The sequence below is a fragment of the Schistocerca nitens genome, chromosome 5, assembly GCF_023898315.1.
Source record: "Schistocerca nitens isolate TAMUIC-IGC-003100 chromosome 5, iqSchNite1.1, whole genome shotgun sequence".
NCBI lineage: Eukaryota > Metazoa > Arthropoda > Insecta > Orthoptera > Acrididae > Schistocerca > Schistocerca nitens.
This window is the reverse complement of record NC_064618.1, coordinates 674,180,083-674,193,639: the sequence shown is the minus strand read 5'-3', so window position 1 is coordinate 674,193,639 and position 13,557 is coordinate 674,180,083.

The following is a 13,557-nucleotide window of genomic DNA, read 5'->3' as shown; positions in this document are numbered from 1 at the left end:
CACTGGTTATTGGTATGTAGTAGAGTAATAGTATAACACAGACTATTAAATGCAGTACTGGCAAGTTTTTCTCAACTGGTTTTAAATTCAAATAGGAAATTTGCTCCTAAGTATACGACAGTGTTGTACCTCACAACAGTTTTTCACATCGGGAAAAACCTTACTTTTCCTGAGTAGTTTCAAGAAAAGACTGCAGCAAACATAGAGGGGAGGCTAGCGTTTCAAAACAGAACGAGAAAGTATAATAAACTTCTAATACAGTGCTGACTTTAGGTGAAAGTCTGTAAAAGTTGAAAGGTACAGTGATGACTAGAGGCGAAAGACTGAATAAGTTTCAAGGTACGTCTCCCCTACTTGTTGTATCAGCAGGTCGCTGCCGATGCAAGCGCCTGGCCGACCCCTGTTAGACCCGCTTCCACGAGGCTCTTGCATTATCCATGACGGTGCCTTTATTTTATTCAGCCGTGCCCTACCACTCGCCTACCACTACGTCACACTGCTAAAAAGAAAAACGAAAGTAAGATAATGGTTTGTAAACTCTGTGTGTGCTGTTTCCTATATGTTATATGAAAGGATTATGAGTGAAATGTGAAATTCTAATTGTTACATTTTATTTTGATTCTCCCCTAAAAAAGAAGCACTTTCGCCTTTTGAGACGAACACAGACGTTCCTCTCACCATACACACACACATATTTTTATTTAAAACGTTCCGTTACATTATCATGTGTAACAAATAAAATGCACCAGGTATTTTAAAGAAAATCTGAACAAAATACGTCAGAGGAACTTTCACGTACGTTTGCATGGTACGCTAACTCCTGTACATCAAATGAGGAGCTCATTGAGAATTTAAAGTACAATGTTTGACATCAAATCTTAGAATTTTAAAGAGTGCTGAGGATAGGTGACTGATAAAACTTCAAATTCTTAATCTGCACCCCATTCCTTATACAAGTTTTTGAGCAACATTCAAAGGCGCGTCAAATGTTTCTCTAAAGTGCTTTATTCACTACTTGTAGACAAATCATTTCACATAATATTCGACCGAATTCTTCAATTTTTGTTTTCTACAAAAGTAAGTCTCACTCTGGGCAATTAGATACCCCATTTATCCATTTCTCACATTTCATTTGACGTCGAAAATTCGGAAAGAAATTTTTTCGAAGGTCGCAAATGAAGGTTTTTCTTGATTACTTTGATAAATTTCGAATGCTGTTCTTTCCGTTTTTTGCAAAACTACGCTTCACGCAGCTCAATTTGCTGCACTATCTGTTTATTTCCAGCTCCTTGTCTGGCTGTGAAAATTTCAGACAAAAATCCGTCGTGTGATTTCTAGGGAGCCTTTCTCTATATTCAGTCAAATATGTCATGAAGTATAAGAGGGTAAATTAGAAAAGGAGATCCGTAATGTAATTGAAATCACGAGGGGTAGTTATCAAGTAAAAGACATCTTTGCTACTTTGAAATTACTTTCTAGTAAAAATGAGTTGAGACTATTGCTATTTATCGACGGGAAACGACAAGGGAAACAATAACGACTGGCATAAACAAAATTTCTTTATTCTTCATTCCTTTAAGAGCTTCTTCTAGAGCTAAGGAATGCTATTGCTGTACACTGTCAGCGACTGCACCTGGCTGGAAGCATTTCGGTTTCTTTCTAGTATTTCAAGTCGCCCGGAACCTAAACACTTCCAAGCACACACCAGGTCTATGGGATATTTAAGTATTGTTAACTCGCCCAAGATTGACAGACTGCGCGGTACGGCGAGAGTCGCGAAACATGCTGGCATTCATAGCTCGTAATAACGTGGCGCATGGGAGTTATTACTTAGAGCAGATGGCTCTCTGAAGCCCAACTGGAATTACATCTCGACCTGGCGACTTATTCGTTTTCAACTCATTCAGTTTCTCCTCAGTGCCAGGGATGACACAGACTATTGCTACGTCTTCCTTGCGTGAGTCTGTGCGACGGTCAAAAGATGGAATATCTGTATGATCCTCGTGGGTGAATGATTTCTTAAATGCAAAATTTAGAAATTACACTTTTCTTTTACTCTCCTGTTTAACTGCTTGTCACGGCAAGACCTTCCGCTAAAGTGTACATTGGAAGTTATTGTGTACTTCAGGCATGGACCTTTTTGTAGACGTACGAATTTCTTTCAAATTTTACCTGTCGACATTTTCACGTTCTCTTTTGAACCGAGAGAGTAACAAACTCTGCTTCCTTGACATTTTCCGAATTTTTCTATTAAACCACGATGGGCCATTTCACCCTTAATCCACTGATTCGGCACATAAAGTGTGGGGCAAATAAAAGTGGCCCGGACGAGTGCATACGACTGGACTTGAATGTATGCACATAACTACACCCCGTGACGCGCAACAAGATGGAATAGTTGCCCACACAGCTGACCGAACCTTGCAGCACATCTACACAATCTTCGTTGTCAGCAGAGGTCAGTCTGGTCGTCGCCCTAGTTGGCCACCCAGGTCAGCTGTTCTGTCAGTGTGCGATTACTTAGTGTGGGAAGCCCTCTAGTCAAAGGTGTATCGCAATAACCCTCATAATCTTCAAGTACTGCATCAGAACATTTCAGATGAGACTGCAACAATTCTAGCAGTCCAGTTTCGATCCACCTTCAGCAACTTGGTGACCAGGGCCCAAAAATGCCAAGAGATGAATAGTGGTCACCTTCAACATCTGTCCCGGCCGGAGTGGCCGTGCGGTTCTAGGCGCTACAGTCTGGAACCGGGCTACCGCTACGGTCACAGGTTCGAATCCTGCCTCGGGCATGGATGTGTGTGATGTCCTTAAGTTAGTTAGGTTTAATTAGTTCTAAGTTCTAGGCGACTGATGACCTCAGATGTTAAGTCGCACAGTGCTCAGAGCCATTTTTCTTCAACATTTGCCATAGTTAGGTGAGTATTTCCTTTCCTCTGCCGTGTTTCTTTGTACCCTGGAACTATGTTCTCCGGACCACTTTTATTTGCCCCACCCTGTACTTCTCCAGAGTTCGATTTATAATCAATTTAAACTTTGCCCAGAATATCTACAAGTCCGTCATATTGGAACTGAATGGTAACATTCATTGTCTGAGTAGGAGGCTGTTTATCTTTCCAGCATAAAAACTCTCGTAGCCTACTTTATGGATTTATTAGCTGCGGTAACCATCGTCGCTAAGATGAAATTATGATCACTACTCCGTATGTCCGTACTGACTGTCGATAAGGTCATGCCTGTCAGTAACTATAAAGTTTAAAATATTTCTATTGTGTGTGGGTTCTGTAACTATCTACTCAAAACAACCTTCGAAAAACGTGTTCAGAACTGCTCCACAAGATCTGTACCATAGGCAGTAAATCCACAGACGTCACACTCGATAGATTTATTTCATTTCCAACTAATACAGCAAGATACAGATATTTCCACGCCTCTGAGCTTAGGAATTCTTACAATGGTTCAACAGCTGTAACGACGGAATCGGGAAATCGATAAAAGCATCCGATGACTAACTCGAGCACACGTACTCATCCATAAAATTTGGAAATGAAACTCATTTTCGATCTCTATAGACAATACTTTCGTCTACTGCAATGAAAATTCACACTTCTATGGCGATTAACTTGTCTTTTAGGTGTACATTCCAAGACGTGGAGAATAATTTGAGCACGAAAACGTTCCTGGAGGGTGTTAAATTCAGGAGCTTTGGATAAAATTCTTTGGCAATTTAAAGTTAAAATTCTGATGTTCCAAATTTCTTTTACTTGCACGCAATCAGATTTCGCACTGCTCGCAACGACTGGCGAACGTTCAAAAAATGGTTCAAATGGCTCTGAGCACTACGGGACTTAACTTCTGAGGTCATCAGTCCCCTAGAACTTAGAACTACCTAAACCTAACTAACCTAAGGACATCACACACATCCATGCCCGAGGCAGGATTCGAACCTGCGACCGTAGCGGTGACACGGTCTCAGACTGTAGCGCCTAGAACCGCTCGGCCACCACCGCCGGTGGCGAACGTTCATCAAAGGGCCTCAAACTACACTGAAAGTAGCCTAAAGAAATCATGTGCACCTCACACGTACTTTGCTAACCAGGAATCTCCTCCCTCTGTCCAGAGCACCACTGACGTATCAGTGGAGTTCTATAAATCTCCACTCCATAGCACAGAACCACGAATCTGCAGCTGAGCCTCTGGTTGAAACCCTCCATTCGGCTCTAAACCAAAGGACCACCATCAGTTCTGTATAAGACAGTGCAAATTGTGAGTACTGCTTGCATCCCACCAGTGAGTCATTACCACTGCCGCCAGCCACCCGCACGGACTGAGGATGGTCTCAGAACCCAAGCCACAGGTATCATTGATGCTGACATGAGCTGCAGCTTGAAGATGCCTGCACCTTGCACCTGGAGATATTCTGATCGCACATTGGTCTTCTTTCCAGCCCTGTACGCTATTCCGTAAATACCAATACAATGTGCCTAACGTTGTAGCTTGCAGTATTTAACAATGGCCTCTCCCGTGTGCCTGTTCAGACACTGGTGAAGGACCGACCACTAGTCAACGCACAGGGTGAATGGGAAAGGTCCTATGGTAAGTCCCCAATTTGATTTTCTGCTTCGAGCGATGAGAATGCGTTAAAAGCTGCCATTCAGTCTGTATTAATTGCAGCCGCTCCACGTCGGGTAAACTGGAAGGTGCCCCAACAGCATACCCCGTGGACCAAGTCTCGTCTGCGGTGCCCCATATCTCCAAATAACTACTGCAACCTACATCCTTCTGAATCTGTTTAGCGTATTCATCTCTTGGTCTCCCTCTACGATTTTTACCCTCCACGCATCCCTCCAATACTAAATTGGTGATCTCTTGAAGCCTCAGAACGTGTCCTATCATTCTTCTACTCAAGTTGTGCCACAAATTCCTCTTCTCCCCAATTCTATTCAGTACCTCCTCATTAGCTACGTGATCTACCCATGTAATATTCAGCATTCTTCTGTAGCACCACATTTCGAAAGCTTCTATCCTCTTCTTGTCTAAACTAGTTATCGTCCATGTTTCACTTCCATAAATGGCTGCTCTCCATACAAATATTTGCAGAAACGACTTACTGACACTGAAATCTATGCTCGATGAAAACTAAGTTCTCTTCTTTAGAAACGCTTTCCTTGCCACCGCCAGTCTACATTTAATATCCTCCCTGCTTCGAACATTATCAGTTATTTTGCTTACCAAATAGCAAAACTCCTCTACTACTTTAAGTGTTTCATTTCCTAATCTAATTCCCTCAGTATCACCTAATTTAATTTGACTACATTCCATTATCGTTCTTTTGCTTTTGTTGATGATCAACTTATATCCTCCTTTCAAGACACTGTTCATTCCGTTCAGCTGCTCTTCCAAGTCCTTTGCTATCTCTGACAGAATTTCAGTGTTGTCGGCAAACCTCAAAGTTTTATTTCTTCTCCATGGATTTTAATTCCCACTCCAAATTTTTCTTTTGTTTCCTCTACTCATTGCTCCATATACAGACCGAATAAGAGATAGGCTACAATCATGTCCCACTCCCTTGTTAACCACTGCTTCTCTTCCGTGACCCTCAGCCGGCCGCTGTGGTCGAGCGGTTCTAGGCGCTTCAGTCCGGAACCACGCGGCTACTACTGTCGCAGGTTCGAATCCTGTCTCGAGCATGGATGTGTGTGATGTCCTTAGCATAGTTAGGTTTTCAGTGGTTCTATGTCTAGGGGACTGATGCCATTTGAAGCATTTGAACAATGCCCCTCGGTTCTTGTAGCTGCCATCTTCTTTTTGTACAAATTGTAAATAGCCTTTCGCTCCCTGTATTTTACCCCTGCCACCTTCAGAGTTTGAAAGAGAGTATTCCAGTCAACATTGTCAAAAGCTTTCTGTAAGTCTACACATGCTAAAAACGTAGATTTGCCTTCTATCTTCTAAGATAAGTCGCAGGGTCAGTATTGCCTCATGTGCTCCAACATTTCTACGGAATCGTGCCCCATATGAGCACCAATATCTCTGCTGCCACTGTTACTCGAGGCTGCAGGCTGCAGACGGCTGACCACATTCAACATCGTCTTCACCTCCTCACCTACAACGGCCAGCTCCTCCTGCAGCCGCACGCAGCATGCACACTCCCTATCCACTCTACTACTAACATTCTACTGAAAATAACCAATACATGAATAAATTACAACAAGCCTTTGTTGTCTTTCAGACAAGGATTTGCACAACGAGGCTTGATAAGAGCAAAAGTTCAAACCCTAGTGGCAAACGAACAAACAATCTAATCTCCTGCTGATTCTTAAGTAGTAGCTGGGACTTCACTGAAATTTATGCAACGGCCGTTGGCTGCTCAAATCATAAAAACGATAGCAGCGACGCAAACTGCCAAAATCTATACTACAGTTAGTAAAATGCGAGACTACGCCTCTTAAATACACACATTGGGAAGGAATTTAAGAATGAAACCACAAAATCACACAGTAAAAGTTAAATAAGTAATCTCTTTTCTGTTTTGGAGCACGTAATACAATAAATAAACAAAATACCGTCCTCCCTATTCTCAAAAGGAGGCTGGGTGGCACCTGACCCAGCGTTTCGGTGGAGGCAGAACACTTGACGCCAAGGAAATTCGGTGGGTCATGGCCCATCGAACATAGGCCAGTGTGAGGTGGAGGGTACACCATTAAGTAGTGGTTTTGACTTTGTACATATATACTGTTCGTGTTTTCCTTTTCGTTTTCGTTTATAAATTTATAGCTATGGTGTTCTTTTAATCACTGACAAAGATCTTCTTAGGCACTTCTGGATTAACACTTAACACTAGGTGCTTTTTTCGCAATCGAGGCGGGTTTTTAGTGTTTTAATATATTAACCAACGATTTCTGACGCGCTGCGATGTTGAAGGTTCTTAGGTACTTATATTCAAGTAATTTTAATAAGAATATTGTGCCGTCAGGAAACGTCACTAAGCCGCAGCAGTGTGGAAAGCCAGACGTACAGAATTGCGATTGCGTCAGCGTGACTCCATGAGGGCACTTGCTGCGAGAGAGGCTACACGACACCAACGCTGGCGTTAAGTCGGCGTGCGAGAACACATCGGGCATAGCTGAAAGTGCGACTGAGCGAGTGACATGAGAGGGAAACCTGGAGTACCACCAGGCAGTCCAACGGGACGGATTTGACGTAACGCCTGTGTAACCGTTGCCCAATCGCCGATGTGCTTGCCGAACAGCGTTAAGTGCGGCACGCCCTGTGCGTTTTTACTATAGCGCAGTCTGTACGCGGCGGTTCGAGGAAAGCACAAATTTGGGCAGCGTCGTGAGCTATGTGAGCATTTTTGTCATACAGCGCCTCCCTTATTTCTTGTCAAGTTGTTTTTAAATCTTTTCTTATGCGACTAGTGTCTTACTTATAGGAAATAGGAGACAATGCTACTGGTGCGTACTTAGGTCATTAGTCTGTGAAAAGGATGACTATTTATTGTTGTGTTGCTGTTAAGAATATTGTAATAGGTTATCCCTGATTCTGAGTACTTGTACTATAATCGGCCATTTGTGCAGTGGTGCTCAGTCATTGTATCTTTGCCGAGTGATGTAAGCACGCCTCAGTAAAGCAAAGCCTTTTCATATTTCGGTGCCTTCGTTCAACTGGTTCCTTTTGCAATCAGTGAGTTGTGAACCTCACAAACTCTTGTTAAGGCTGCTGCACATAACTGTCGGTTTCGTGTACTCGGTCTAAAACTGTACTGTAAAGGATGAGCCAGACGATAGGGGATTTTACTTCATTATATGAGCTTTCAAACGGTAACTTCATTTTTCCATTATGGCCAAGCCAAGGCCGGCAGTGTTGGCTGCCTGTAAATTCTTTCGTCCCACGGTGTAGCAACAGGAAGTCAGCACCGAGGAAGGGCACCTGACGAGGGTACACTACGCGCTCTGGAAAGTTCCATGCCGCCCACACGGTTTTCTCCGTCCTGACCAATCAGGGCGGAGGAAGCCGCGTGGTGCGTCGAATGTACCCGGCCGCCCGTCGCTGGGCCCGCTCTCTTGGATGCACGCCCTGTAGCAGTGAACATCTCCCTCTTCCCCCGGCGCTGCGGTGCCGGAGACGTAGTTTTCACAGTCAGTATGCCGCTCGAACTGGCCCGATTGGCCGACGCCAACTTTCGTTAGCTTCGCGAACCATGTTTCGCTAAACTCTACGCTCTGGCTCACCCTCGCCTACCTAGGCCTGGCTATGTGACCCCTTTTTAACATGAATTCGCCAATAAATGGCCTTTGCCTAAATTTTATCCTAATCATTCCATAACACCCACCGCCTGTCCATCCGCCCATCCTGCGTGTTATTTGAAAACATTCTCTCATATTTTCGTATTTTTGGACTGCAATGAAATTTATTACGCTTTGTTACGTTTCTGATTTCTCTCCGTGTTATTTTGGCAGAGGCTATGTGCACCATTGTCCAGAGCAAACGTCCATATATATACTAGTGTCCAAAATTAATGCAAGAAATTTTGCAAGGTTGGTCATTATAGAGCTGCCGCCACAGCTGCCACCATCTCGCACAGTGGCTTCGTGGTGCCTGCACCAAATTCGAACGCTACCATTAGCTCTTACCAACTGAAATCGGGACTCATCTGACCAGACGTCTAGGGCCCAACCAATATGGTTACGAGTCCAGAAGAGACACTGCAGGCGACGTCGTGCTGTCAGCATATCTACTAGCTTCAGTCGTCTGCTGCTATAGTCCATTAACGCCCAATTTCGTCACACTGTCGTAATGGATACGTTAGTTGTACGTCCCATATTCATTTCTGCGGTTATTTCATTCAGTGTTGCTCGTCTGCCAGCACTGACAACTACGCAAATGCCGCTGCTCTCGGTTGTAAGTGAAAGCCGTAGGCCACTGGGTTGTCCTGGTGAGAGGTAATGCAGATTTTACAACCTGATGATGAGAGCATTGTCTCTTGAAACGCGTTGTTAAAATATGTATAATAATCGCGGTTGAATGCTAACAATGATAACCAGTATAACGACAACTGCTACCTCGACTCCATAATGGATTATATGAAATCGTAATGCATGAAATTTGGTACTCTCGACACACTCTCGATACTGTAGATATCGGAATTGTAGCTTCAACTATCATTTCGCGTTCAAAGCCTATTAATCTCCACCGTTGTAAACCTTTCCACTTGAATCACCTGAGTACAAATGACAACTCCGCCAATGCGCTGCCCTTGTCTACACGATACTGGTGCCGACTGTACACGTGCATATAGCTATGCCGTGACTTTTGCACCTCAGCGCTTGGATATTATGCGGAAGAATATATACGGGAGAAACTATTTTTTTAATAATACAAATGGCTCTCTACCAGAGTTAAAATTGGCTGCGATAAAGAAGAAAAAATCCTACATTTTTACTTCACAGCAGGGCGGAGCATTTTCCTTCCCACAGTCAGTTTTAATAGAAACCTGTACACTGTTGTTTAAAAAGAAATATGGTCTATGCTCATCTGAATGTGTTTTATGGTATCACTTAAAATTTGAAGTGAAGCAGTGACTAGATTCGTTCAAACGTTTATTGGAGTGACGAGTAAAATTTTGAAGTTTCGGTCAGAAGATTTTTGAGATTTTTGGTAACAGTCTTTCCCCTTTATGTGTTATAGATATTTTTGTATATTATATGCATTAAAATATGCATTAAGGAATGTTCATTAAAATGTCATTTAAATTTGTAACTAGATCTGTCAAGTATATATATAATGGCATCAGTAACCACAGCATCTTACCCAAACGTTGTGAACAGTTTAAGAGACTGCATTATTAACATGTAACCGTCCATTCCTTTGTGCGATTCTTTACATTTTTCACTCGATAATTTAAACAAATTGGATTCTTTCGTTGCCGTGATGGGTTTTTGTTGTTTTCAGCTACTGTTGCTGTTAAATATTTACATAAATTCGTTTTAATAATTTGCTTATTTGCTTATGTGATGTAGTTCTCACTGCATGATGTGTGCATAAAAAAGACAGAAAAAGGGATCTCTAAATATTGTATGAAGTCCGAAAACAGCGGTAGAAAAAGCAGAGCTACAGTAAGTAAGAAACTGAGGAATTAGACGTAGGAGTTACGTGACAAAGTGCAAATACAACGAGGAAACAAGAAAGTTAGTCTAACCACCTTAAACACTTTCTCGCTCAGAGCTCACAATATTGACGAAAGGAGAAGTCACTGGGAGGCAGGCTTCCCACACGACACAACAGGCAGGCGGGTAGCCGACAACGGGGCGCGGAAGTAAATTGTGGCCATAAAGCGTCGGAAGCGGCGATATACGGCGGCAGCTAGCGGGAAGCCGCCCAAGCTGCCACAATTCAGTTAGGAGGCGCGGCGTGGCACTTCTTCAGATACGGCACAAAGCTCCGCCAGCAGTAAACGTCGCCACAGTGTGCCGGACTGCGCGCTTCCAGAGCGCCAGTGGCCACGGGATATTGCTCTGAGTAATCCTCCCGTGAGGCAGTCTGCCATAGAGTTAACCCGTTATTGCTTCGAAAGAGCCATAAAAACTCACGTATTTTAAGTGCTATTGACACCGGAGCTACTTCTTGTTTAATTTGTTCAGTTTAATGCTTCGATTACCGCAAGGAGGAGAGCGCGTCTTTGAGGCAACATCTGAAACTAGCCACAAAAGAGTTCTGTTCCCTAGATAACTTCTACGCTTCAGCAGTCATATGTACGAGTGCAAGGAGAAAATTTCTAGGACTAGCAATGAAATGCTTTATCATTTAGGTTTCAAAAAATCATTTACTTTTCGGTGCAGTCCCCTTATAAGTCAAAAATGGTTAAAATGGCTGTGAGCACTATGCGGCTTAACATCTGAGGTCATCAGTGTCCTAGATTCAGAACTACTTAAACCTAACTAACCTATGGACACCACACATATCCATGCGCGAGGCAACATTCGAACCTGCGACCATAGCAGCAGCGCGGTTCCGGACTGAAGCGTCTAGAACATTATAGGTCAGTATAAATATTCATTCATCTATCGTCTTCCATACGTCCATACATTTAGGAAGGCTAATAACTTGCAGTAAAAGATCCAGCAACCGGTATAGTCTGTCAGAAAATCACATGGAGCATGTATTTAAGCGCAACGCTGGAAGAAATTCACCGGCTCACTTAGCAAAGGTTATCATTTTGACAAGCCATCATATCAGTCTTATGATTACTCGGTGAGTAATTCAGTGATAGTAAAAGTACTACCGTTACCAATTCACGACACCATACTTGCTGCCGCTCAGGTAATGCAAAATACCGTACTGCTTTTGTATCGTTACCCGACGACACAAATCTCTGCCCATATCTCATGTTCTAAGGATTTCATTAAATTGCGATTTCCATTATATTATTTTTATTTTTTAGGTCGTAAATGCAAAAACTAGTTTGATCCAAGTGTCCACGTTAGTCTACCCCGTACAAGCCCCTTTACGTGTACATAATTACCACAACGTGTACTATGGGAACCTGATTATCGTATTGTCTCCTTCTACAACTTTCACACCCGATGCTTCATTCCATAACCAGCAGACTATTCTTCGATGTATTATCAGTCGGCCTCCTCTTAGTCAATTTGTCCCATATATTTCTTTTTTACCCAGTTAGATCTAGTACCTCCTCATTAATTATTCGATGTACTCATCTTTTTAACATTCTTCTGTAGCAATGAATTTGAAAAGCGTTCACTCTCTTCCAATATAAACTGCCTACCATGCACGTTTCACATTCGTACATGGCAACACTCCTTTCACGTCCTTCAACTCCTTATAACTCAGATCTGAATCCTGTTATCCTATCTTATTAGCAAAATAATATCTCCGCATTTATTCATCTATTCTAGTTCTAGAAAGTTTACTGACATCTACATAGATTGAGGTGTAAGAAGTCGGTGGGTACCTCCCAATATCGTGTCGGATCTCCTGCTGCCCAGCACAGTGCAGCAACTCGACGTGGCATGAGCTCAACAAGTCACTGGCAGTCCTCTGTAGAAACACTGAGCAATGTTGCATCTATAGCCGTCCATAATTACGAAAGTGTTGACGTGCAGGATTTTAGACACGAACTGACCTCTGGGTTATGTCCCTCAAATGTTCGATAGGAGTCATGTCGGGCTATCTGGGTGACAAAATATAATAATCCAGAATGTTCTTCAAACCAATCCTGAACGATTCCTCCCGCTGACATTGCTCACTGTCACCCACAAAAATTCCATCGTTGTTTGCGAACATCAAGTCCATGAACGGCTTCTAATAGTCTCCAAGTAGACGAACAGAAACATTTACAGTCAATGATTGTTTCTATTGGACCAGAGGACCCAATCCTTTCCATGTATACACAGAATACACAGACTACGCCATTACGGAGTCACCGCCAGCTTGTAGAGTCCCTTTTTGACAACTTGTGTGTCTACGACAGACTCTAATCTTACCATCATCTCTCACCAACAGAAATCTGGGCTCATCTGACCAGGCAAACGTTTTACAGTCGCCTAGGACTCGACCGATACGGTCATAAACCCAGGAGAAGCGCTGTACGCGACGTCGTGCTGTTAGCAAGTGGACTCGCGTCGTTCTTCTGCTGCCATAGCCCATTAACGCACAATTTCGCCACAGTGTCGTAACGTCCCAGATTGATTTCTTCTGCTATTTGACGCATTATTGCTTGTCTGCTAGGACCTGTAACTCTACACAAACGCCTCTGCACTCAGTGGTTAAGTGAAGCCCACCCACCCGTGTGTTGTCTTTTGAGAGATAGTGCATGAAAATTGGATTTCTCGGCGCACTCTTGACGCTGTGGTTCTCGGAATGTTGAATTCCCAAACGATTTCAGAAATGGAAAGTCCCATGCATCTAGCCCAACTACCATCCATCGTTCATAGTCTGTTAATTACCATCGTGCGTCCACAATCAGATTGGACACCTGTTGTCATGAATCAGCTGAGCGCAAATGACAGATCCACCAACGCACTGCCATTTTATACCTTGCTTACTCGATACCAACACCATCTGTATATGTGCCTGTAGCTACCCCGCGATTTTGCCACCTCGTGGAAATTACTTCTCTAGCCACCATACAGATCATACAGGAGGGTACCTTATACCACTACCAGTCATTTCCTCTCCTATTCCATTCGCAAATGGAGCGAGGGAAAATAATTACCTGTATGCCTCCGTCTTCGCAGTATTTATGTGAAATGTACGTTGGTAGGAGTAAAAGCATTGTCTTGTCAGGGCGCAATTTCGGTATTCTAAATTCTCTCAACACTCCGAAATAAAAGGAAGGGCAGCATCTGTTGTAAATTTTTAATCTGTTTAATGCAAATCGATTTCAGCTACTGTGAGACTAGCTTCAGAGTAATTATCCCCTAAAGATGACTACAAACAGTTAAACGCAATTGTGTTTCTCGAAAAGGACTTGTCTTTCTTCTACTGACTAATTTGATTTTACAAAACATCTCCGAAATACTCGTGTGAGGG